Source organism: Haemaphysalis longicornis, unplaced genomic scaffold, assembly GCF_048455015.1.
Source record: "Haemaphysalis longicornis isolate Haplotype H1 unplaced genomic scaffold, Haemaphysalis longicornis Haplotype H1 scaffold_1, whole genome shotgun sequence".
In the NCBI taxonomy this organism is placed as follows: Eukaryota; Metazoa; Arthropoda; class Arachnida; order Ixodida; family Ixodidae; genus Haemaphysalis; species Haemaphysalis longicornis.
The window spans coordinates 406,565,092-406,590,574 of record NW_027526203.1 but is presented as its reverse complement, the minus strand read 5'-3'; the positions used below and the strand labels follow the sequence as shown (position 1 = coordinate 406,590,574).

General features: G+C 49.9%; 1 protein-coding gene across 1 annotated transcript in view; it reads left to right on the top strand.

Moving 5' to 3' along the window:
• LOC144155461 (uncharacterized) overlaps window positions 1-25,483 on the top strand; it is a 112,907-nt gene that overhangs the window by 4,807 nt on the left and 82,617 nt on the right. The window lies entirely within an intron of this gene.

The window sequence follows — 25,483 nt, the reverse complement described above, 5'->3', positions numbered from 1 at the left end:
TCCTTGACTGCTTTTCAAACCTGGGCTTCACTTTTTGGATCTAGAGACGACATTTGGTTACAATTCGCCATACCAATTAACAAATCTTTTAAATGAACAAAGCCTAACAAACAAATTAACAATTAACAAATTAATAAACAAACCTTTTATATTAAAGAACAAGTCTTTTAAATTAACAAACCAAAAAATGATAAAATCAAAAAGCCCAGAAAAGCGCCGCGGAAGCACAAATAAAAAATCGCAAAAAACACCCTCACTTTGAAAGAAATCGTATTTGGTGGACTAACACATTTAATCGTTATAATAGCGCGAGTGTACATCAATGTCGAAAAGAAACAGATGAAAACTATAACAGATAAAAAGATGTATAAAAATAAAGTAAGCCTATGTATCTGGATACATATGCCACATCTGGCTATAGGGCGTTGCGCTGCTGAGCACGAGGTCGCGGGTTCGATCCCCGGCCGCGGCGGCCGCTTTTCTGATGGAGGCGAAAAGCAAAAACGCCCGTGTGTACGAGATTTCGGCGCACGTTCGGCCGTCCACAAATTGCACCACCATTCCATCCTGCACAACGAACTCATTTGTCAGCCACATAACGTGTACCCCGCCTAATCGATAACGCTCACAAAGTTGGTATCAAACAAAGGAACGCAAGACATTTTTCCCCCGAGTCATTCATATTCAGAACATCACAAGAAAGGAACCGCCTTCCCGCCGGCAGATATAATGACTGTGCATGATTATAGTTTTGTTTCACAATGCATTAGTTAAGTCTGCACAGCCACTCCCCTCTGAAGTACTTCTGGCTCTCAGGGGTCGATAGATAGATAGATAGATAGATAGATAGATAGATAGATAGATAGATAGATAGATAGATAGATAGATAGATAGATAGATAGATAGATAGATAGATAGATAGATAGATAGATAGATAGATAGATAGATAGATAGATAGATAGATAGATAGATAGATAGATAGATAGATAGATAGATAGATAAATAAATAAATAAATAAATAAATAGAAAATTCTGTGTGCAGTCTCCGTCTCAAGTTGCATTGTTCCTTGTATAGTCGTACACTCAAAAATGAGTGATTAAAACGTTATCGGCAAATAAGAAGAAAAAATTTGCAAAACGCGGCAGTTTTGTTTACATTTATAGCAAATTTCGCACCGTGGTGGTTCAAGCAAAAATATATGAAACCGCGAAAGGAACAAAAAAAAAAAACCTACGATCTAGGAACTGCGGCAGTTTTATGGGAGTAAAATTTCTTTAGAGGGGAAAAAATTCCCCAGGGCACTTATCTTTGAAGGCGAAAGCGTTATGGCTTTCATGGCGATACTTATTGAAGACTTCTTACTGCTACATCTTGTTTGCGTCTGTTTCTTCGCTGTCGTTTTCTTTTTTTTTTTTTTTCGATGCGAACTACTTCGGCAGGCGGGCTGTTGGGAGCACTTCCCGCCGCAGCTGCCCGAGAATCAGCGTTCTGCGTGGCCGGCGTGCAGCTGTTGCACTCACGTGCCGTTACATTCCCCCGTCACGCGATATGACGTCAGCGCCGCACGCGTTCGTTTGCCTCTGTTCTGCCGTTGGCAACGTCCTGATGCAGCGTGGTGGTAACGCACGCTGCTCCAACTCTGGAAAGTTTGATTCCATTCCTGTGCGAGCTCTACTGCACCGAATTTCCCTTTCAAACTGTGTCACTTTGGCGCAAATTCCGACATGTTTGTAAGTTTTTTTTTTTTTTTTGCTATTTACAGCCGTGGTCATTTTCTGTACCAAACAGCTCCGCTTTTTCACACAACGAGGCCTTTATTGCTCTCGCCTTAAAGGAGAACTGACACGAAATTTTTGTGTTCCGTTTTCTTTTCACGGCTATAGGGGCCTACGAGCCCACTAATCATAGAATGGCACATGAGATTGCCGACCGCAGCATAAATAATTACTTACAGCTCCGTGTATTCGTGCCAGTTTCCGTTTCGGTGAAGCGAACACGATCGAGGCAGCCGCCATGACAGGAAGGCACATTTGACCTCACTGTCCTCGTCGCACCACAGCCAATGCCGGTCTGGACGCGCGCGCGCATGCGCGCCAGACCGGCCCGACCGGCCGTAGCCGCACGTGACGTCAGTCCCAAAAACTGTGACGTGATGCACAAGCTAGGCTGAAAAGCGCGCGCCAACAGCAGCGCGGCCGCCTCGATACGTCACGGGAGCCCTGACGTCGGCCGTTTCGGTCGAAGCGCAGATGACGTCATGAGCTTGCTCGATGACATGGTTGGGTTTTCTCGTGCGCGCAAGGATAAAAATGATTCAAAATATGTTCTACTCAACGGTTACGGTTGAAACTTCCCAAAGGGTGTCCCCATATAAAAGGAAGCCTTTTTCACAGTTATCTGAGCTTTGAACTTTGCAGTACTCCTTTAAAAAGAATAGGAGCAAAACTCAACTGCTATGTGAACATTCGCCACAAGAAACGTGTCAGGGCTGTCCAGAGATAACAAAACAACCAGATTAAAATAAGAACAAAACGAATGAGAAAAGGAGTAACAATTGTTGCCACTGCCAAGTTCATGCTGTGCCGCCCGCACCACCGGTGCCACCACTACCCGCCGTTATCGCTTCAGCTGTGCTCCCCGCAGTAGCTCGCTGCGCGCGCGATCTGCTGCGACAAACGCAGCCAATCTCCCTCCCCTTACTCCTTCTTCAACCTGGTTTTTTGCCCAGGCGCATCGGGTTGCGCCGGAGGAGTTACAGGAACGCCGGATTTAGCTTTCGGCTGCCACCTAAAGCTTCGCTTTAAGAAACAGGGTAGTGCTCAACGGCAAGGTAACCTGCCAGAAGCTCCGTCCAAAAGCACTGCAGCGCTCGCTGCCTTAAGCACATTTCCTCGAAAAACAAAAAAAAAACAAAAAAAAAAACAAGAGAATGAAACCTGGGAGGCCTTAGTTTATTTCGATGTATTGTTGAAACATGCCTTCCACAAAACAGCTGGAAGTGCCTAACCTGAAGCTTTGTATACGAGCATCGTGCAAAGATTGGACCGTAACAGGGGGTAGGTGGAAGCCACCCCTTGGAGAGTAGCGAAAGCGAGATCGATGGGGTCTGAGCCCCCAAGATTGAGATCATGGGGCTTGATGTCCTGGCGAAAGGCCGATCGAGATTGCAAAATGGCTGCAAACACTTGTATGAAACGTCCTTGATAATTCACCTGGCTCAGGAAGTGGCAGATATGGCGCAGCGACTCAGCAAGTGTAATGTCGACGGTTACTTCCCCTTATCGGGAAGAGGACCGATATTATTACGGTCGACTAAGTGGCCTATAAAATCCTCTGACAAAACGCGAAATGCGCACTTCTTGCTGCTTATAATGAGGTTGTGCTCGGCAAAGAGCTTTATGATTGTGCTGGGCCAGCGATGAACTTCAAACGTGGACGTCATCGATTGAGATGAAAACGAGGGGTAAGCCGTGGAGGACGACATCGATACAATTCGCAACTCGAGGGGCGTCGCAGTAAGCTCAAGGAGGCCAACCGATCTTGATGGCAGTCTTCTTGGTATCCTGCGGGGCGAGAAGGATTCGGTGACAGGACACCTGGAGGTAGAACTAATAGGGAAAAAAAAAATATATGTTGAACCTTCTCAGGAGTGGTTTTTGTTAATTCGTGCAGATTGGGTATGGGTGCTGATCGGATAGCCTCGTTGAAATAAAGTTAAAATTTCGTTATTACGCACCAAAGGACTGTACGTGCTCCTGGCGCTTCGCAGTGGCGGTTTAAGGATTAATTACGGTCATCTGGGGCTCTGCGCGTAAACTGTTTTTTTTGACATAAACTTCGATCGGGAAATGGCGTCCACGGAGGAGAATCTCACCCGTAACCCGTTTCGAGGCAACACGACGACCTAGTCCTTACGACTCCGCGGCGGGTGACGTCAGAATTTTGCAACACGGCAAAGAAGCGAATAGTGCGGTCTTTGTCTTCAGTCTTCCTCGTTAGAATCATCCTTCTTTCCCATCGCGCCTTGCTCCGCAACATCAGTGGGCAGTCAAACATGCCCACGAATGCTATCGAAATCGAACATGTGTGGCCGGCATTTGTCTTCACGCGGTGGTGTAATAGCACCCGGACTGGCGCGCGTCAACCAAGAATAAATACGCATTTGGTAAAGATATAAAATTGAAAGCCATCCCAAATCAAAGTTTTGCTGCTGCCCCGCCAGAGCCTTACTTGGAGTCCAGATGAAGATTCATTCAGCCCGTCCGCATTGGACATTTTTAAAATCAGCGCAGCAGAAAGAAAAATGGTAGGCAATAAAAATTGTGCCGATGCCGACCGCTTGTCGGCGTTCGGAGCGCGAGAATGGAAAATCGATAAAGTCCTGCACGTAGCATTTACACGCGTACATAATGCATAGGCACCAAAAGGGGAATGCGGCGCGGGCCCCGAAAATCCCGCCGCCCAAATTAGCGCCCCGGAGCGGCCAGGGTGACCTGGATGAGCGCGAGCAGCGCCATTCAAAGGGCTCCCGCCGAGTCGATGGAGTGTTCTTCGGGCGCGCGCGTCGCTAGCGTCGCCGACGCGCCGATCGGCTCGAAATCCCCTCTCGACGGTCCCTTTCCGAGAAGCGCCAATGCGTAGTCGCCGATTTTCAGAATAGAAGAGAGCCCGAAATAGCCGCCGCGGGCCCCGCGGGCTCTTCCGCCGCGAGATCCGACTGGAGGGTCCCTTCGTCCCTATACCTCCCCCTCCCTTCATTTTTTATCTCTTCCCAACGTTCCTTTTTTTTTTTTCCTTTCGCCGACAAGCGCGCGTGCTGGCTCGCTGCGACATTGTGAGGCAATCACGGGCGAAACCGTGCTTGGCCAGCGCTACGCAGTGAGCGTCAGTCGAAGGTGCGTGCCGTTCGCCGGATGCCGATAGAGTGCTGTACTTACCGTTGATACCCGGCTTTCTTCGAAAAAGCTGCAGAATGACCACCGCTAATGGACTCGAGGGAAAGGCGCCCGATGTGCGTGCTCGGTCGGCTGTCGATATAAAAATCAGGGGTCGCCCGAAACGGCCCAAACAAAAGAAGAAGTGAGGTTGGAAAACTCGTCAAAACGGGACCGTGTCGGGTTCCCTCCGACTGACGGTGACATCAAAAGTTTACCCGCCGCGGTGGCTCAGTGGCTAAGGCGTTGTGCTGCTGTGCAGGATGACGCGGGTTCGATTCCCGGCCGCGGCGGCCGCTTTTTTGATGGAGGCAAAAAGCAAAAACGCCTGTGTGTACGAGATTTCGACGCACGTTAAAGATACCCATAGTCAAAATTAACCCGGTGATCTCCACTACGACGAGCCTCTTCATCTGCGTTGCGTCGGCGCGTTAAACCCTACAATCAATCAAATCAAATCAATCAATCAATCAAATCAGGATTGTTCTTCAAAAATGGCTGGCTCGAAATTGATGCTGCACTCACATGCCCAAAAGCCTTTAAATTACGATTAGGCATTGTGTGAATCGTGGCAACCCGCGATCCCGACTCGGTGTTTGCGATCGGCAAAAGATATGCGGACAGCAGACGACGCGCCGAGCGCGTGACGCCGAGGCGGTGCGGCTCTTCGACGAAGACGGTGTTCGGGTGGGCTCCGTGAGATAGCACCACGGGCGAGCGATCGAGCTCGATCAGCTCGACTTCCCCGCAGGCACGCGCTGGCGGAAGGTTGGATCCGGACGTCGGCGCTTGCGGAAGCGAGGAACAACTCTTCCGTACAGCCTGGACCGCACATCTTCCACGAGCATCACTGGAGCTGAACGGCTCTTGATTGTTCATGCAACGTGGGACCCGTCGAAGACGGGAGCGCTATAGGAAGGTTTCAGATAAAATCCCCTTAGATGATGTGCGTCGGTTGCCTTTGTCTCTTGGATGCCTCCCACCTCGGCGCCATAGGCACGTCATCCCGAGTGTGGGTCATTTCCCAGATTATTGATTTGTTATTTCATTACCATCTCTGTTGGCCAACGATGTTCTTTATGTTGTGTAATTCAGCTCCGCAAATCTTATTGGCGCTGCTATCAACCTTTAAAGAGCATTTTTGGGCAGTTCCGGGGCAGTCTAGAAATTCAATAAAAATTCTGCGGGCAAATAAAATGCGAGCTGCTTCGGAGCGGTTCTGAGCAGTCCAAAATGACAAAGAAAAGAGGCCCAAGAATACGAAAAATTTATTACCTGTTTGCTCTAATTCGAGAACCGGGGAGAACTCCAATCTGCTCAATTGGTGTGTTCACCCGATCGCATTACGGTTAGAAGACCCCGAAGCCATTGCACATCGCGTACGTGTGCATCTTGGGCCCGCACCGCAGCCCCACACGTCCACGCCCAACGAGAACACAGAGAAATCGGCGGATCGCATCTAGGAGGATACCGCAGTAGTGCAAGCCTCGGTGCCCACACATTGTGTCGTATCACTCTCTCACCCAAGAGATGCAAGCGGCCTTGGCCAGCCGGGATCCTTCTCTTCTCAAACGCCCATGGCGGCAACCTTTCGGCGACACTCAAGCCGCGCCGCTCAGCCTCAAATCTGCGCCGTGTGACGGCGGTAACAGGAAACGATCACGCTCGTGAGTCTCAGCCAATAGCATGTAGGGCGTTTTAATGAATTTTTAACGACTCTTCGCTGTGAAATGCGTGTATCGTTAAATAAAACAGCACGTATACGTGCACGCTTACAGCATCCCGTGAACCCGTCCAGCAGTGATGAGTACCTCGCATCGCCACCGCGTGATTCCAGCTCGGGTCTCACAGGTCACAAGTCTCGCAACTCGTGCCTCGCTACTCTCCTGAACCCCGCACGGGGCACCTTGAGTATTCATGGTGACGGTGAGCAGCGACACCGCGGACCCCGAGCTCCCAAATATAAGCTGTGTCCAACCGTGGCGAGGTGTTTAAAGGTGAAGGGTAGAAGCCGTAAACGGTGGCCGTCGGAGCCTTGGTCAAGCTCCGGCCGATGGGCTCCCTGCCTGTCTACCAGACAGGGAGCTCCGGGACCTCTTTGACTACCAGGGTAAGGTCAAAGGAGAAAGTACCCCCGTCTCCCTGCTTTTTCCTATGCCATATGGATAATTCAACCCCCCCCCCCCCCCCCCCCAACGTGATCGGCCCCCGGAAAGGGGCCGCACCGAAGTTTCCTTTCCATCCCTTCCAACAATCCACATTCCGAAACCTGACAACTATCCTCGATTCTTGGTTATCGAGGCAGTTGACAAAACAAACCCTGTTTCTTCCATGTCCGTATTCTTGATCACTAAGTTCCTGGAAGGCATCCTCGGAAAATCGTTCGATGCTAAGAAACTCTGTACCGGTGAAGCCCTAGTCAATGTCAAGACGCAGCAACAAGCCACTAACCTCCTGTCGCAAACCTGCATGGCAAATCTGGCCATCAGAGTCACTCCCCATCGTAGCCTCAACAGCTCTCAGGGTGTGATTTCGGAGACTGATTTGTTGAATGAGACCGAAGCTGATCTGTTGGAAGGCCTGAAAGATCAGGGTGTAACTGCAGTGAGGCGTATCACCAACAGACGAGACAAGCAGGAAATCCTCACAAAGTATATAATCTTGACTTTCAACCGCTCCACGCTTCCTGAATCCATTAAAGCAGGCTTCATCTCGTGCTCCGTCCGAGCGTACATCCCGAATCCGCGTCGCTGCTACAAGTGCCAGCGGTTCGGGCACGGTACTAACTCGTGCCGGGGCCAGCCAACCTGCGCTAAATGTGCCCAACACCATCTCACTGATGACTGTACATCCAATCAATTGCTCTGTGCCAATTGCCAAGGACCTCACGCTGCATATTCGCGAACCTGAGAGCGGTTCAAACTTGAGAAAAAAATAATAAACATCAAGGTCACGGAAAACATCACCTTCCCAGAGGCGCGAAAGAGGTTCGCCTCTTTCCCCCCTGGGGAGGTACGCCTACGCAGCTCGCCGGGGGGCGGAGCGGCGTCTGGTTTCGGCGGGGACCCAGTACCGCGAGTCGGACTTAGTTCCGCCCCCCCCCCCCCCCGGGTTGCCTCTGGCAGCCCAACCCGCCTCCGCACCGCTCGCTGAGCCAGCAGCGGTTGTGGTGGCAACCTCTTCCGTCGCGACCGGTGCCGCTCCCGTCCCTGCCTCCCCGTCCTCCACTGCGTTGGAGGGTGCCATGGACACCACGGGCCCCGCACCGGCTTCCACCGCCACCGCACCGCCCGTGCCACTTCTGGTGCCCCCGACACCTGCGGCGGTGGCGGGTCAAACGAAGGGCCCCCGAAGGCGGGCCAAGTCCGGGGGGGCCCGGTTCGACGGGCACACCCAGGACATCGTACGACGAGATGGACGTCGTGCCGTTCTTGCCTGCAACGCAGCGCAAGGAGCGGCCTTCGACGTCCAAGCCTACAGAAAGGCCCAAAAAGCCCAATCCAAGAGTCACAGCCCCGAAAGACGTCACATAAACATACACACTCCAGTAGCTAGCTCTCACACTAAATAATGGGAAGAGAAAACATAGTTCAATGGAACTGCAGAGGCCTTCTGAGTAATCTTGACGACGTGTATGAGATTCTGCATGCCAATCAGCCATGTGTAATGTATGTCCAGGAAACACATCTGAATTCCAAACACACAAATTTCTTGAATAGTTACCTGGTATACAGAAAGGACAGGGATGGCTGCACACACTCTTCTGGCGGTGTGGCTATAATCGCCCGAAAATCCTTGGCATGCCACCCTGTCACCTTGAATACCGTCCTCGAGGCTGTAGCCATCCGCACAATAATTTTTAATAGGTTGGTAACGGTATGCTCCATTTACATTCGTCCTGATTATGCACTTTCGAGCTCTGACTTGGAGGCGCTGGTCGACCAGCTGCCCGAACCGTACATTCCAACAGGCGACCTTAATGCCCACAACTCTCTTTGGGGCTCCTCCAGAACGGATGCCCGAGGTCGCCTGATAGAGAAATTCCTTACATCTTCAGGAGCATGCCTTTTCAACAGTAAACAGCCTACATACCATAACATAGGTCACAACACATACTCACATCTTGACCTGGCTATTGGTTCTGCAATTCTCTTTCCATGTCTTGAGTGGGGTGTGGGCACGGACCCATATGGTAGTAACCATTTCCCCACTTCATTAACGTATATAGGTACAGGCCCGAGCAGTTCATCTTCCCATAAAAAGTTTAATGAAGCAAGAGCTAACTGGAATACATTTACAGAGACATCTGAACTACACCACACATCCATAGGACACCTACACGTTGAAGAAGCTACCCAACTGCTCACGGCGCACATCCTCGACGCCGCCGAAAAGTCCATTCCCCACGCCTCTGTTGCCCCGCGCAACTAGCGGAGGCCGTGGTGGAATGAGGACTGTAGGCGGGCGCGAGAGGCCCAGAACAAGGCGTGGGGTATCCTTCGTCGGTACCCCACGTCGGGTAACCTCATTTTGTTCAAACGGGCCAAGGCGTTAGGAAAACGTGTGCGCCGTGAGGCAAAACGAGAGAGTTGGCGTTCCTTCATAACATCAATAAACTCCTACACAGACACACGGAAAGTATGGACGAGAATACGCAAACTCAAAGGACAACAAACACACAGCCTGCCTCTGGTCAGCACAAAAGGGGACACACTCGGAGACCAGGCTGACACACTCGCACAACACTTCCAACACGTGTCCAGTTCAGCGCACTACACAAACACTTTCATGAAACACAAACAAACGGCCGAAAAGAAGCCTATACTAGATAACAATAGGTCAACATCTTCTTATAACTCAGAGTTTTCACCCTATGAGCTGAGGGCTACTCTGAGCACGTGTAAACCCTCAGCTCCAGGCCCAGACAACATCACATACACAATGATACAACACCTACACGCAGACACACTTGTAACACTTCTACATCTACATAATAAAATATGGCTTTCGGGGCACATTCCACACTCTTGGAGGGAGGCCATAGTAGTGGCTTTCTTGAAGGAGGGAAAGGACCCGTTGTCCCCCTCAAGCTACCGTCCAATAGCCCTGACGAGCTGCCTGTGCAAGCTTCTCGAGAAGATAATAAATCGCAGGCTCGTGTACTTCCTTGAATGCAACGGTCTTCTCGAGAGCTGCCAGGCAGGCTTCAGGGCGGGGCGACCCACGAACGATCAACTCGTAGCTCTTGAATCGTATATAAAGGATGCCTTCGTTCATAAACAGTATTGTGTAACTGTTTTTCGACCTCGAGAAGGCCTACGACACCGCTTGGCGGTACGGGATCCTCAGTGACCTCAAGTCATTCGGTGTCTCGGGTAACATGTTAAACACTCTTGTCAGTTACTTGTCAGAAAGAACGTTTCAAGTGAGAGTCGGTGGTGCACTCTCAAGGGTTCACGTGCAAGAAAATGGCGTGCCACAAGGTGGTGTGTTAAGCTGCACTCTCTTCATAGTTAAGATGAACTCCCTTGGGAAGGCATTGCCACCTACAATCTCCTATTCTATGTATGTAGATGACGTCCAGATATCCTATAAATCATGTAATATGTCAATCTGCGAACGTCAAGTCCAGCTTGGTGTCAAGAAACTTGCTGGCTGGGCAGACAAGAATGGTTTTAAATTGAATCCTGCAAAAAGTTCCTGCGTTGTGTTCTCTATAGGAAGCGTGGGGTCCATCCGGACCCAGACATTACTCTCAATGGCGTGTCGCTTCCTGTGAACAAGGAGCACAAGTTCTTAGGTGTTGTGTTTAACCACAAACTCACATTCATTCCCCACATCAAGGAACTTAAAAATAAATGTCTCAAAACAACGAATATACTTAAGGTTCTCTCCCACCAATCCTATGGTTCCGACAAAGAACTCCTGCTTCGCTTGTATACTGCTTTCGTTGGGTCTCGTTTGGACTATAGCAGTGTGGTGTATGGGTCGGCGACTAAGACAGCCTTGCGAATTTTTGACCCAGTGCTACACTTGGGCCTTCGTCTTGCGTCGGGTTCTCTTCGCACTAGCCCTGCCGAGAGTCTTTATGTCGAGCGTAATAAGTGGAGCCTTGAGAACCAACGAACGTACATGGACTTGCTTTATGCTTTTAAAATTTCATCGCTGAATAATCATCCTTTTTATCCTGTCTTTAACGATACATCAACATCTCTGCTCTTTGTAAATCGCCCATCCGTTCCTCTGCCCTTTTCACTTACAGTGAAAGAGCGAGCCTCGGATCTCAGTGCTTCGTTTTTAGATGTGTACAGGTCATCCTTTTCAAACAGTTTACCGCCTTGGCAAGTTCGCCCTGTGTCGTGCGACCTTTCTTTTATGAGACTTGACAAAAATCGGGTACCACGAGCTGCAATACTGCAGCACTTTCTGTCTTTGCAGTTTAAATACACATGTGCAGAATTTTATAGTGACGCTTCTAAAACCTCCACTATGGTGTCGTGCGCTGCTCATGGTCCAAATTTCAATGCAGCCAGAACCATGAGCGTGCACACAACAATTTTTGCAGCAGAAGCGTATGGAATTTTACTGATTGTACGACACATTCTTGAAAATCAAATTCCCAATTCCATCATCTATATACAGATTCTTTGAGTGTTGTTCGAGCACTGTCATCGCACAAGCCCCCCAAAAACCACATCTATAATCTTGTATTCAACACTATCATGTCCGTGTATGCACAAAAGCATGAGCTGGTCCTCTGCTGGGTCCCAGGACACGCAAGGATCGCTGGGAACGAGTTGGCAGACGAGAGGGCCGCTGCTGCTGCACTCAGGAACACTGTAGACATTACAACGATACCCTACACAGACCTCAAGCCACACATAAGACAACACCTGCGCAGAACATGGCAAACACACTGGGACGAACAGACAGAGAACAAACTACATGTAATAAAGCCACACTTGGGACGGTACACAGCTGACTCACACAACAGACACACGGAAGTCGCCTTATGTAGGCTGCGGATAGGGCACACCCATGCGACGCACTCGTATCTGCTGACGGGATCTTCTAGACCCCAGTGCAGCAGGTGCGGAGAGGCTCTATCCGTAGTGCACATACTAATCACATGCAAGGCACTTCACACAACACGACACAAACACTTCAGAGAAATCTACAGACAACATATTCCCCTACATCCATCGTTGTTTTTAGGTGACGATGCCATGGTTTCCGTGAAACGTGTGTTTGAGTATTTGTCAGACGTCAAGTTTTAAATGCGAATGCATTTATTAGCCGGGGGTTGTCTTGCTCCGTTGGCCGGCGTGCGCCTGCATTCCTCCAGCGCGAGCGCACGTGAGCGTGCGCCTCGTAGTTCTGCCTTCGTCGTCGTCGTCGTCGTCGTAAATGCGAATGCATTTCTTAGTCGGGGGTTCACACAATGCAACGTGAGCATTACGCCTCTCCCTGGCGGTGACGTCACTGCAGTTGCTTTCACGTCATCATCATCGGTTGGAGAAGAAGAAGAAGACAAGTCTGCGAAGCAAAGAGCGCGTAATGCCGAACGCGTTACGCACTCGGGAACATCAAGAAGGAGTCTAGTCGTTTGAACGCGCTTCGGGTTCTTTGGAACGAGTTTGGAAGAGGAGGTGATGAGAACGGTGACACCATCATCGCGGTCTGTGACGACAACCCTCGTCTGGCGACCGTTCACGGGAGTTGCATTGATCTGGTCTTTACGCGAAACTGTGACGCGCGTATGCTTCTCAAAGACCCTTTGACCGTGCACTTTAGCGATCACAAGGCAGTGATTGTGGCCGTCAGGTACAACGATAACACAAACAGGTGCTGATGAATAAATGATTACGTTCACACTCTCGTCATTAATTACGCCATTACTCGCAACACACTCATCGGTGCACCCAATGCATTCGCATTTCTGCACGATTCCCTTCGGGGAGGTGCGGGGGAATTTTTTTTAAACCTCATTTCTTATCACGCATAATCAAATCTGGCCCTATACACCAGCCATCACCATCGCCGTTAATTGATTTTATTGTTGTTCTGGCTTTAGTAGCCACTATTTTTTTAAGATACTTTTGTTTGGCGCTCTTTGCCCCAGCTGGCCTTGCGCCAAAAAACTCCAACCATCATCATCATCAGCTACTCTCCCGAACCCCTAAAACCGCCTTCTTCTTCGTAAACATACTTTTCATACATAGCGCAATTTTGTGAGGCTCCGTTCTTTTTAAAACACGGGTACACTTAGCAGCTCAATAATTTGAGATTTTTGTGAACGTCACAACCAGACTAAGAAATGACAAATTGCTAGGGAATTGTGTTGCACACGTGAAACGTTCCTTCTTTGCTTCACTTGACGTAACTCGAATCATACTCGTGGTTGATTAAATGCACACGTGTAATTTTATGCCTGTGTTACGCGGCAACTTTTCATTGACAGGTGAACGCGTGCTTACAAGTGCGGCTAATAGTCGATGCGCCAGCCGATAGACAATTGGTTCGAAGCCCTTTGAAACGGCCGTGTAGCCACGTCTATTCAACTGGCGATTGGACTGTCGGCCAATGCCCGTCTCACCCTGTGGGCTAGGCATAGTTGTTCGCGCAGTTCTTTTTCGTTTTGCTCAGCATATTGCACGTGTGTTTCGCCTGGCCATTACTGGATGGACCATGACGCCCCGGTAAACGTAATCTTCCACCACCTGTCAATGACGTCACAACGCACCGCCTGTTTGGTAAACTAGGTAGGGAGGAGAAGGTGGCGCCGGTTGTTGCGGCTGCTTGCCTCGAAACACGACCGGGATCTAGACCATGTTTCGCGAGACGGGCGGCTTTGACGGCGACCGCGCGCAAACGGCGCGCAGGCTCACGTTCGGGTTTGGACGAGCGGGTGTTCGGGTGAGCGCGTGCTCAGTCGGCAGCGTCGAGGGTTGAGGTTGCATTTTAAAGACGATCCTTTCGTGTGCTACCTAAACGCGAAAAGATGCGAGAACGGGGATGGGAGGAGGAGGAGAAAGGGAATAGGTGGTGGTGAGGATAATTGGAGGACGTAAGGGATATGAGGGTAGGGAAAAGATGGCAAGAGGAAATGGAGGAGGTAGACAGACGAAAGCAGATGTAGTAGCAGGAAGGAGGAAAATAGATTGCGGTAAGAAAATAGCAGGAGGGCGGAACAAGAGTGCAGCACGAGGGGGGGGGGGGATAGGGAGGGAAAGGACATAAGGGGGAGGAAATGGGAGAGGATCGGAGTGGAGGGTAGATTGGGGTGAGGTAGGAAAGATGATTGGAAAAATGAGAAGACAGAGGGGAGGAAATGCGAGGAAGGTGAGGGGAAGCGGAGTAGGTTGTGAACTTGTGTGAAGGGAAGAATTGTGAATGGGCAGTGGGCAAGTGGAGGAGAAGTATCGAAGGGTTCGAAGGTTGAGGGGAAAGGAAGACGGCAAGGTTGGATTGAGACAGGGGGGTAGACGGAGAGGGACAGTGTAGATTTGAAGGGGAAAAGAGGGAGGAAGATTGTGAGCGGTAGGAAGGGGAGAGGGGGAGGCGTTGCATGGCAGGGGCGGAAGAAACGATATCGTCTTTTGACGGGATTTGCGGCGAAGGAAGCAGACGCGCGGCCAATTTTTGATGCTGAACTCTCAGATCTCCCTCAAACACGTATATGCGCTGTCCTTTCCTAGCATCTGAGTGCACTTAGACTGAGAGGCGTGACCCGCTAGGGTGCCAACGGCGCGTGACATGCACTACATGTAGCCGTGTTAACACAATGTCTACCTGAATAGCGAGGGCCTCGTTTCTGGCAGTCTTAGTGCGATAGGTAGCATAAGAGGGCTACCCGCCAGCTGACAGTCCCCGGCTCGTCGTAGACACTTGAGTCACGGCCCGGGGGCTGAAACGAAAGCCCCCATTACCCCGAGTTGTTGGAGTGGCGCTGGCTATTACGCCCAAGCGTAAGAAACAATTGCATATTCATAACTAATTAGAAAGTGTAGGGCAACACAGACTCCCCGGTAGCCCACTTGGTATGGTATCCAACGGGTATTCGGAAGGTCCTGAGTTCAATTTTCGCTCGGGGAGCACGTTTTTCCGACATTCTTGCATTTTAAAAAAACATACTTCGACGCGAAGTATTGATTATCTCTTTCTTCCACTATGCCTTCAATAGACCCTTTGCAAAAATACTATCAGGCATAGCGGACAAGCGGAAGGCCAGTCGAGGACTCGAGCAACATTGCGCGCGGCCATGATGAAGGAAACAGCGTTTGTGCCGGCTGCTCGGCTCAGCGCGCTCGCGCATCGCCCAAGCTCGGACTTCACGGACTCGCAGTACTAGGGTACTGGATGATATGGCGTCTCCGTCGCGGGGACTGGTCTTTCCTATCACCGGGTGGGACACCAACCTCTCTGGTATACCGCGCTTGAGCGACGAGCGCATCCCTGCCATTTGCAGAGGGGGACGCAGCAGTGAGTCGGCGTGACTCCTGCAGAACTCGTAACCGCATGTGGTGATAAAATCAAAACAGCAAGCAAAATCTCAGAAACCTATCCGATCAGACTGAACGCCGAGGGGACTACGAGTGGCTCTAAGAGAGCGCCGCGCCGCCGCGCTATGATGGAGCCGCGTTTCCTTTATCATGGCCGACGTTTGCGAATGACCTCAGTGTTGCCATCATGAAAGCTTGCGTATGTACTATGGTGCCAACTTTTCTGAAAAAAGTGACTGCTGGCTTTCCTCCCTATTTATTTATTTATTTATTTATTTATTTATTTATTTATTTATCGACAGCAGCCGCCTATAAGGCCTCTCCCGTATACTTCCAACTACTGGCTGTACGAATTCATTCTTTGCCACCAAATTTTTTTGCCCATCCGTCCATCGAGTTATCAGTCTTGTCCTACTTCTACCCCCTCTCTCGGTAGCCGTTCTGTTGGTCCACCGGTCGTCAGTTCTCCGCATCCCGTGCCCCGGCCAACGTCCCTTCTTCCTCTTAATTTGAGCTCGGATATCTCCCACCCGAGTGTGCCCCTTAATCCGAGACGCTCACTTCCTATCCCTAAGCGTTACTCCTATCATTATTCTTTCCGTGGCTCGTAGAGACGACCTGAGGGTTCTTTCGAGGTGCTTAGTAAGTCCCCAAGTTTCTGCTCCACAAGTCATTACCGAGAGTATGCGTTGGTTGTATACCTTTCTTTTTAGCGACGGAGGTGGCCCACTGTTCATTACTTCAGAGTGCTTCCCGAGTAACTTTACGCCTGATTCCCTTCTTGGGAAGTTAGATCGCCCCTGACGACTTGCCTAAGATAGATATATTAATTTTTCGTTGCCTAGGCTGACGGGGGCGCTTTTTGCACGCCTATTTAATATTAATTTTGGATTATCCACACTTAACCTTACGACTCAGCTTTCCGAGTGCACTTCCTGAAGCATTCCTTGCAAGTCTTTCAGAGTTCACGCAACAATGCAATGTAATCCGTAACCCTCTAGTGACTCAAATGTTCACCATTTAACCCTACCCCTGACTCCTCCCAAACAATACCCCCTTATAGACATGTTGTCAATAATTTCAGTGGTGTGGTGCTCTCTTGTCTGACGCCCTTCATAATAAAGAACTTCCCACTTTTCTTTTGAAGGGTTACCTTGGCCGTACACTCCTTGTAAATGTCCTCCAAAAGTATTATGCACATCTTCTCTCCCTGTCCTATAGCAATGCTGCCATTACATGCGGGGTTTGTACTGAATCAAAGGTTTTTTTTTGTCATCTATAAATGTCATACAAGGACAGAAATAATGGTTGGCAGTCAAGAAAACCCCGGAAAGCAAAGGGGAGGATGTGGTAGGTCATTGAAACAGATAAGGAATTTGGAAAGACAGAAAGTGGAGACAAAATGCCCGCCGGGTGGGATCCGAGCCCACGACCTCCAGAATACCGGTCTGGTGCGATGACCACTACGCTACCGGCGGGGCTATTTTCCCCTCCACTTTCTGAGGTATTTATGTTAAGGTATTTTTGTTTTCTGCCCTTGCGAGTGGTAGCCAACGCCACTCGGACTACTCGGGGTAAAGGGGACCTTCTTTTTAACCCCCGGGCCGTGACTCGAGTGTCTACGACATGTCGAGAGTGGTCTCCCTATGCCACCAAGACTACCAGAACAGAGTCCCTCGTTATTCTGGAGGTCGTGGGTTCGGATCCCACCCGGCGGGCATTTTTTCTCCACTTTCTTTCTGTCTTCCCAAATTCCTTATCTGTTTCAATGACCTACCACATCCTCCCCTTTGCCTTCCGAGGTTTTCTTGACTGCCAACCATTATTTCTGTCTTAATTCAACGAGCCCCTCATTTCCCGTTCTGATTCGCTATATGTCATACAAGGAAGTTTATTACACCACGCGGGTTTCCCTATATTACCAGGTTGATGGAATGGCTGAGACCCATTATTGAGCATTGCTTTTCGCAATAAACACATTTACTCTCTCTCTCTCTCTCTATCCTTCCCCAAATCCATCCTGTTCCCTCTGTTGTTCGAACATGCTGTTAACTATAGTATCTCGGCAAACAACTTTCGTACAACAGAGGGAACGCTGATGAGTCTGTAATTCATATCTGTGGCATCACCATTCTTGTGAATTGGAATCAGCTTTGGTATTTTTCGAGTACAATGGCACCTTTAATGTTCTGAGGCACTTTGAGAATAATTTTGCAAGCTTTCTTAGTACAATATAATTACCGCCCCCAAGAAAATCCGCGGTTATTTCGTCGTCACGTGTGGCTTTCCCTCTATCAAGCCCCTTTTCCACCTCGTCTTAAAAATGACCGTGCAGCACTTAGCCCCGTCTATGCGGAATGGATTTTGGGGTAAAGTATATTATCCCAGCAATCTCCTCCCAGAAGAATTATGAAAGTCCGTAGAGTATAACCGCAGCTACGCGAGATTTAAAATTGCGCATAATCGTTTCCTCTGAACACCACCTAGACTTGGTACGCGACGAAGGCTGCGCTCTCTCTCTCCCGAAGAAGGAGGGGGCTGTGATATTCTCTTCGGCAGCCTTCGATAGTTCATAGGCCGGGGAGTTTTCTTTTGCGCCGCAACATGGAGTAGTATATTTCCGATTTGATGCCGGACAGGGCAGGCACTAGTGCGTTCTCGCACGCGTGAACACAGGCTGGTAAGGCGTTTTTGGAGCAATAAACACTTGTTGTCGGGTTGAAGGTGAACTATTGAGTTTGTCACTCCCACTCCTCGAGCAGCACGCACGCACGCGCGCACACGCACACACACGCACGTACACACACACTCGCACGCACACACACACGCGCACGCACACACGCACACACGCATGCACGCACGCACACGCACACGCACACACACGCACGCAGTCACACGCACACACACAAAACGCCAAAACTGTACGTGCAGGTTCAGGCATAGAACAGGTTCATGCACAGCGCCCACGATGGCGGATGGTAACCGGAAATGCGAGAAATAAACCATGACGTTAACCAGCAATACCCAATCGGACAGCCACCGCTGTAATTACGTAATTAAAGCGGTGCACAGTGAGGGAAATTGAAGAGAGCGTGGTTGGTTTTCCTGCACCTTTCACAGAAATATACAAGCAAGCTTACCGTTTCACGTCCACGTGATACATGGTACAGGTATTCCTGGCAGTGTAATCTAAACGTCGCGCACGTTTGTTTTCGCAGCTACTAAGGGTCCCTTCAAGTTAAGTCTGGAACCTCTCTCTCTCTCTCTCTCTCTCTCTCTCTCTCTCTCTCTCTCTCTCTCTCTCTCTCTCTCTCTCTCTCTCTCTCTCTCTCTCTCTCTCTCTCTCTCTCTCTCTCTCTCTCTCTCTCTCTCTCTCTCTCTCTCTCTCTCTACCTGCCTGTCCATCTATCTTACACACACACATACACACCACGCACACATTAATTTGCCGACGCTATTGGAAAAGCCTGTGAAATTTGTCAGCCAATGCCTTATGAGCTTTCCTGCGCTGGAAAGTCCATATTCCGCGCCAAGGCCTGTCACTGTAGGGAACACGCCCACGGACACATTCCCTCACCGAGCCCTTCGTGCCATATTGACTTCGTTCATGCATCAAGTCGTATCCGAATCAACGATATTCTAGGGGAGATCAGCCGCTCATTCCAGACTCAGTTCCGGCAAATTTGCTGCCGTATTTACTCGCATAATGATCGCACTCGCGTAATGATCGCTCTCGTGAAGTTTGTCGTCAAAGTCCGATTTTTAAAATTTTCCCACGCAATGAATGCACCCTGAACTATAGCCGCAGCAATATTTCGTGCGCGTGCCAAGTCTTGCTTATGATGGTCGTGCTTACCTCTGTTTCCTTCCCTTTCAAACAAAACGTGGCTACGTTATTGCGGCAGACTTTCCAGTATTAGGGATATCGGCAAGCATGCGTTCAGTATTGATAAAGAAGAAACTCTTGCTAAATGAACATAATGTACATAACGCGGTCAGGTTGCTGCGTCACCAGTCATGTCTGTTTGACGTCCCGCACTGTAGCAGTGGCAGCCACTTATTAACTGTTGTCACCTCGCAGAAAACTCGTTCCGACGCGTTCCCGAATTATGGAAACACTGCATTTTGATTGATTGATTGATTGATTGATTGATTGATTGATTGATTGATTGATTGATTGATTGATTGATTGATTGATTGATTGATTGATTGATTGATTGATTGATTGATTGATTGATTGATTGATTGATTGATTGATTGATTGATTGTGGGGTTTAACGCGCCGACGCAACGAAGGTGATGAGGCGCGCCGTAGTGGAGGGCTCCGGATTAATTTTGGCCACCTGGGGATCTTTAACGTGCGCCGAAATCTCGTACACACGGGCGTTTTTGCTTTTCGCCTCCATAAGAAAAGCGGCCGCCGCGGCCGGGAACCGAACCCGCGACCTCGTGCTCAGCAGCGCAGGCCTTAGCCATATGAGCCACCGCGGCGGGTCACTGCATTTTGCGTCACTTTGCAAAGCGGCTGGCGGCGGTGTGCGAAGGTTTTATGATGTTTTCATTTATTATTTTTGTTATGTTAATTAGACCTATCGTAAAAATGTTGACCCACAACTTCTTTCGTTTTCTGTGCTCAAAACTTATTAACGAAAGATTTTCCCCGCGCAATGAACGCACCCCTCAATATGCATCAAATTTTCTGAAAAACAGTGCGATCATTACGCGAGTAATTACGCTATATTGGCGGGTATACATATCTATTGCTCGTAGCAAGGGGCACTCTGCCTAGTCACACAGAATGCAAGCCCGTAACACAGTAGACATGTACACTTAGGTCGTATACATCGGGTAAGCGGCCTCAACACATGGCGTTACGCTGACAGTTCCGTCAAGACCATGGCAAAGTGCAGCCAATCAGACACTGCACACCTCACCCCAAGGAGTTCCCGCGAAATTTCTGCACAAACAATTGGGTAGCACTGGCGTGAGCCTGTTTTCACACTATCCGTCGCTGGATCTGTCGCAATCGCAGTCTCTTGGCCTCCACCGAAACACCGGACGCGTTTGCTAGACGGTGATCACGCTCTCGTCTGCGAGCCAGTAGTCCCTCCTAACTTTTTCGGACCGATTGACACGAAAGTCCCACACTTGCCATCCCCAGCTGGCGCTGCAAAACTACCCCATAGTTTCTTTTTCACTATATAAAGCGGGCAGCGTCGGAGGGACCAGCCCACGTTGGTGCAAGCAGACGTTTAGATTCGGAACGCGACTGCGAAAGCATGTGACGGGAACGGGGCACAGTTTCGCGACTGGCTGAAGAGCTGAGACTACTACCATTGGTGGCGGATCGATTTTAGAACCATTCTGCTATACCGTCTGCATTAGCGCAAAAAATATTGCCCTTTAAACGCCGCGGAGGGGTGTAATTTATTTTGTGCGTGCTTTAATTATTCGTTTTTTTTAAACACCATTTGAGATTTCGGCTTTGATGGCGCGTATTGCAAGTCCATATAACATTGGCGTTGCTGTATCCCGATTGCGGAAATTCTCATTTGCCGCGTCTCATTTACCTTTTCAAAATAAATTCGCCTCGCTTGCACCCCACAGTTGGGATCACTTAGTTTTTATAGCTTGTTCTATGATTGTGCACCCTTTGCTCCTTGTTCCAACTGTTTCATCACTTGTTTTGGGGTTTCGTCCACTCCTGCTCGTTTCCTTGTCGTCTTTTCTTTTCTTCTTTTTTCTTTTTCAGTTTATGAATTAAATTTTCTGCCAGCCGACAACAAAAATCGAAACAGCGGTTTTCCCGTGTGGATATATCTTCGACATCAAAATCGGCAAAATCGGCCTAAAAAAATTTAGGTGCAACACTGAGACACTCCCGTGGATTTGCTTCGTCGCAACCTTCGCGATTGAGTGAACGTGCAACTCGTGCCCGGTGGAGCCATGGGTCGGGAGGCGAGGCACACTGCATACCATATGGCACAAAGCATGGTTTTCGGTGTGGTGTACTGCCCTACTGCGCACAATGATGATCTGGCATTTCCACGCAGCGCAAACTGCATTTTTTTAGAGGTCAAGGCGCGCTGTCGACCTATCCACTTTTCGCCCTTTTCTGTTCACCCTATTGATTGCTTATTCGCTTGCATTGTGGTGAAGCAGAGCTGCTGGATCGTCATATGGTGCTGCCACTTGGTGAGAGAATAGCCGAAAGACCGAGAAAGAATAGGCGGCCTTTTCTCGTTTCTGAACGATTTTGGGAGTGCATGTACTGTGGCAGACGTCGTTCGTAACCATGTATATCTTTTAAGGTAAACGGAAGACTTGGCCGGGTTTGATTTGTGAGATTCTACTGTGGCACTTTTTTTTAGCAGTGAGAGCATTGACGGCAAAAATTCTCCGCATCTGTCTGAATGCATTCCGCTCCCAGCGACGCAAGCACGAAAAACAAACGTATACAATAGACTAGTTAACTGCTTTTAGGCAACAAACGCTGCATTTGATCCTTATAGGCACTTAGCGCGTTTCGGAGCTGACCTGCTTCATGTGATTTTATCGGCCCTGCGGGTCCTATCCTTCAGCCTATCGTGCTGCGCATAACTGCACGCCCCCCGCCACCCCCCCCCCCCCCCCCGACGCACACACACACGCACACTCGCACGCACGCGCACACAAACAAACAAAAAAAAAAAAAAACGGAAAGGGTCGCCTTGTGAAGTGAACCCGTATTTCGCCTGGGTGTGAATTGTCATTTCTGCAGTCATTGTTTACTAATCAGCCTCTTACTGTTTATCTAGTTGTGTATCTTAGTCTTTGTCTAATCGTTTCTTTTATTTTTAGGCGCTTCCAAGATAGCACCATTTTGCACATTGTTCCGCCGTGACAGCTACGCCACTGACATCATTCGTGGCGCTGTGGCAACTTTTATCTTTTATCGCCGAGCTTCACACACCCGCGACAAAGCTCTTCAAGGTTAGGCCATATACGCTCGCGTGCTAAACTGAAAGTCGTTTCACTCAGTGGGATGCGAGTGGCAGCGCTGGAGCGCAACTAACTGCCCTAACACTAACTATCCTCAGCGTTGCCTAAGAGCGAGTTTTGCTCTCGCGGCATTGTATCCCATTATGACCTTGACTGCCTAGCAACGCTTTTGGCTTTTTTCGCCGGCTTTCATACACCCAGGAAGTGAAGTTTCAGAGTGAGGGCCCCTACGCTCACGTGCAAAGAAAAACGAAAGGCTGGCGCTTGCTTGCACGCTTCCGAGCAATGCTGGAAGCATGGCACGGATGTTAGGTGATAAAATAATGACGCCCTTGAGTGTAGGGAAGAGTCGTCTCCTTTCATTTCGCTCCTCACTGTACTCGGAACGGCAATAGCTGGTGTACGGTATCACTCCGCCTAAGCGACGGACCCGGATGTCAACGGGCGCGCGCGTTTTGAACGGAGATGCTATGAATGCGGGATATCGTCTGCCTTTCCTCGCGTAGTTTGTCTGCCGTCGCTGCAGTACTTTATAAGCATATTAAGTACAGAAAATTACGGAAACGGCTCGTGCCATGTTCAAAATATTCCCAGTAACACACTACTTGTGGCGCGCGGAGTAACATCCGGCTGCGGTGATGAGGCACAGCGGCAACTTCCGTTGCCGTTCTCCCCAGTCTGTGCGTTGGAGAGCGACTTCTCACGCAAGGCGTAACGAAGGCTGGGGCCTTAATCTGTTTAGAGCCACGTGATTTGATCCGACATGGACATCAGCCATTTATATTTAGTCGGCTGCTTGTTCCTAGTGTCATCCCTGGTCAATCAGGCATGGCGCCTGTTCTGCTAGGAGATCTGTCACACTGGCACGGGGCTAGCCGGAAAGGGAAAAGGAAGGCCATGTCCTTGTGAAACACAATAGAAAAAAGATGGATTGATTGTAGGGTTTACCGCGCCGACGCAACGCATGCGATGAGGCGCGCCGTAGTGGAGGGCTCCGGATTAATTTTGACCACCTGGGGATCTCGCGCACACGGGCGCTTTTGCTTTTCGCCTCCATCAGAAACAATAGCAAACAGCCAAATGGCTTAAGAAACGAAGCAACTAACCCCGACTAGGTGCGTGCACTCGAAACAAAAAGGTACGGAGCATTTAAACAGCAAAATAAATTGGATTATTATTCTCAACTCGGATTTATCCACATCACGAAGCTTCGGTCAAGATCAAAGCAAATGCACAGCCATGTTTTGTCCAGGCGCTGTGATCGGCTAAGATATGCGGTGTGCGCTCCCAGGGCGGTGGATTGCTGCAGGCAATCACGCTCCTCCCCGTAAAACTTTCCGAATTACTACTCTTCCTTGCTCGGCCAGTTGAGGTGTCGGCGCCACGACAGACAGTTACCGGCACTATCTCCCCTTCCCCCACCCCCCAAAAATCACTTTCTTCTACTACTACTATACTCGGTGTCAAATTAAGAACTGCACCGGAAGTTGCCGCTGTGCCTTATCACCGTAGCCGGATGTTTCTCCGCGCGGCGCAAGTAGGGCGTTACTGGGAATATTTTGAACATGGCGGGAGCCGTTCCCGTGATTTTTTGGACTTAATATGCTTATAAACGACTCCAGTGACGACAAACAAACTGCGTGAGACAAGGCAGACGATATCACGCATTCATAGCAAACCCCTTTCAAAACGCGCGCGCACTGACGTCACGGGACCGGCGCTTTGGCGGAGTGATACACTACATGAGGTGGTGCCGTTCTTGAGTTGTAACCGAGTATAGTACAGTAAAAGGTCGTTAATTCGAACTCGGAGGGGACGATAAAAGTGTTCGAATTAAGCGGAGTTCGAATTAGCGGGTGGGCGCTAGAATGAATGGAAATCGCGCCACACTGCGCGGGCAGAACACAAAAGCCACCTCTGCACTCGTTGTCGCGAATTAGGTGCCACTGCACGTTTGTGGCAGGTGGTTTCGTAAATAATGTTTCGTAAATATTAATGGCATGCGCCGGAGCACTGGCGCCGGTGGCGCGGCGCCCTCTGTAGAAGCGACATCAGCTGTTGCAGGAGCGTGGCGCGAACTCCACGCTGGTGTTTTTCTGTTCCATTGTTTTGTATTTCTAGTAAATTTGGTTTGGTTTGGATTTCCAACACATTGTAATCACTCTGGGCCGACTTCTTCTGCGAGGAGCGAGGGAAACCAGGGGATCATAGTTCGAATTAACCGTTCTGGATACCGACGCGTTCGAATTATCGGAAGTTTTCCACATTGAAACATAGAGGGCTGTGCCGGGACCAGGGCGCGAGTTCGAATCAACCGGAAGTTCGAATTAACACTGTTCGAATTAACGAGCTTTTACTGTAGTACCCCTGTAGTGCGAACTCCGGAGTAACGGAGAAAGATGCGGGTAGCCCTGACAACTACCGCCACTGAGATGCGGACACGCCTTTCTGAACTAGCTGAGTGTTGAGAAACCACCCCCCTCTCCAAAGCCCCCTAATGGTCCCTCCAGATCCGCCTCCTTCTTGGGGCGAATCCAGAGTGACTGGCGGGCTTCGGACGGGGTCATAGAGGGGCCTGAGCTATTTTGTCTACGAAGAGGGTAAAAGTGCTCTCTCGGTCAGATCGTTCACCAGTCTGCATGACGCCAGTTCGGTGTGGGCAACTAGACACAACGTTATTCTGGCCACCCACGACCGCTTCTCAGTGAGCGCGCTTCGAATCCTACGCGATCCCGTTTCCGCAGCCATCCGAGCAACACCGTCGGGTCATCGACCGTGACACCAGACGTTGTGCCCCCTCCTGTCGCCGCGCGGCCAAATGGCACACATATATAAATGTTCCTTCAGCCCAGGAACCCGACGAGCGCGCGCCGTAGAAAGGCCACTTGGCGCGTAGATTGTAACCAAGCGAGCGCGATCCCGCAGCGGGCCGCACCACGCGCAACTCTCCATTCACTAAAAACCAGTTTCCTCCACGCGTTCCCGTTTCAGCCTTTGTCCTTCGTCCCCAGTCACCGCCTCCCCGTGACGTCACGCGTGACGTCGCCGCCGCTCGCCTCCGCGAG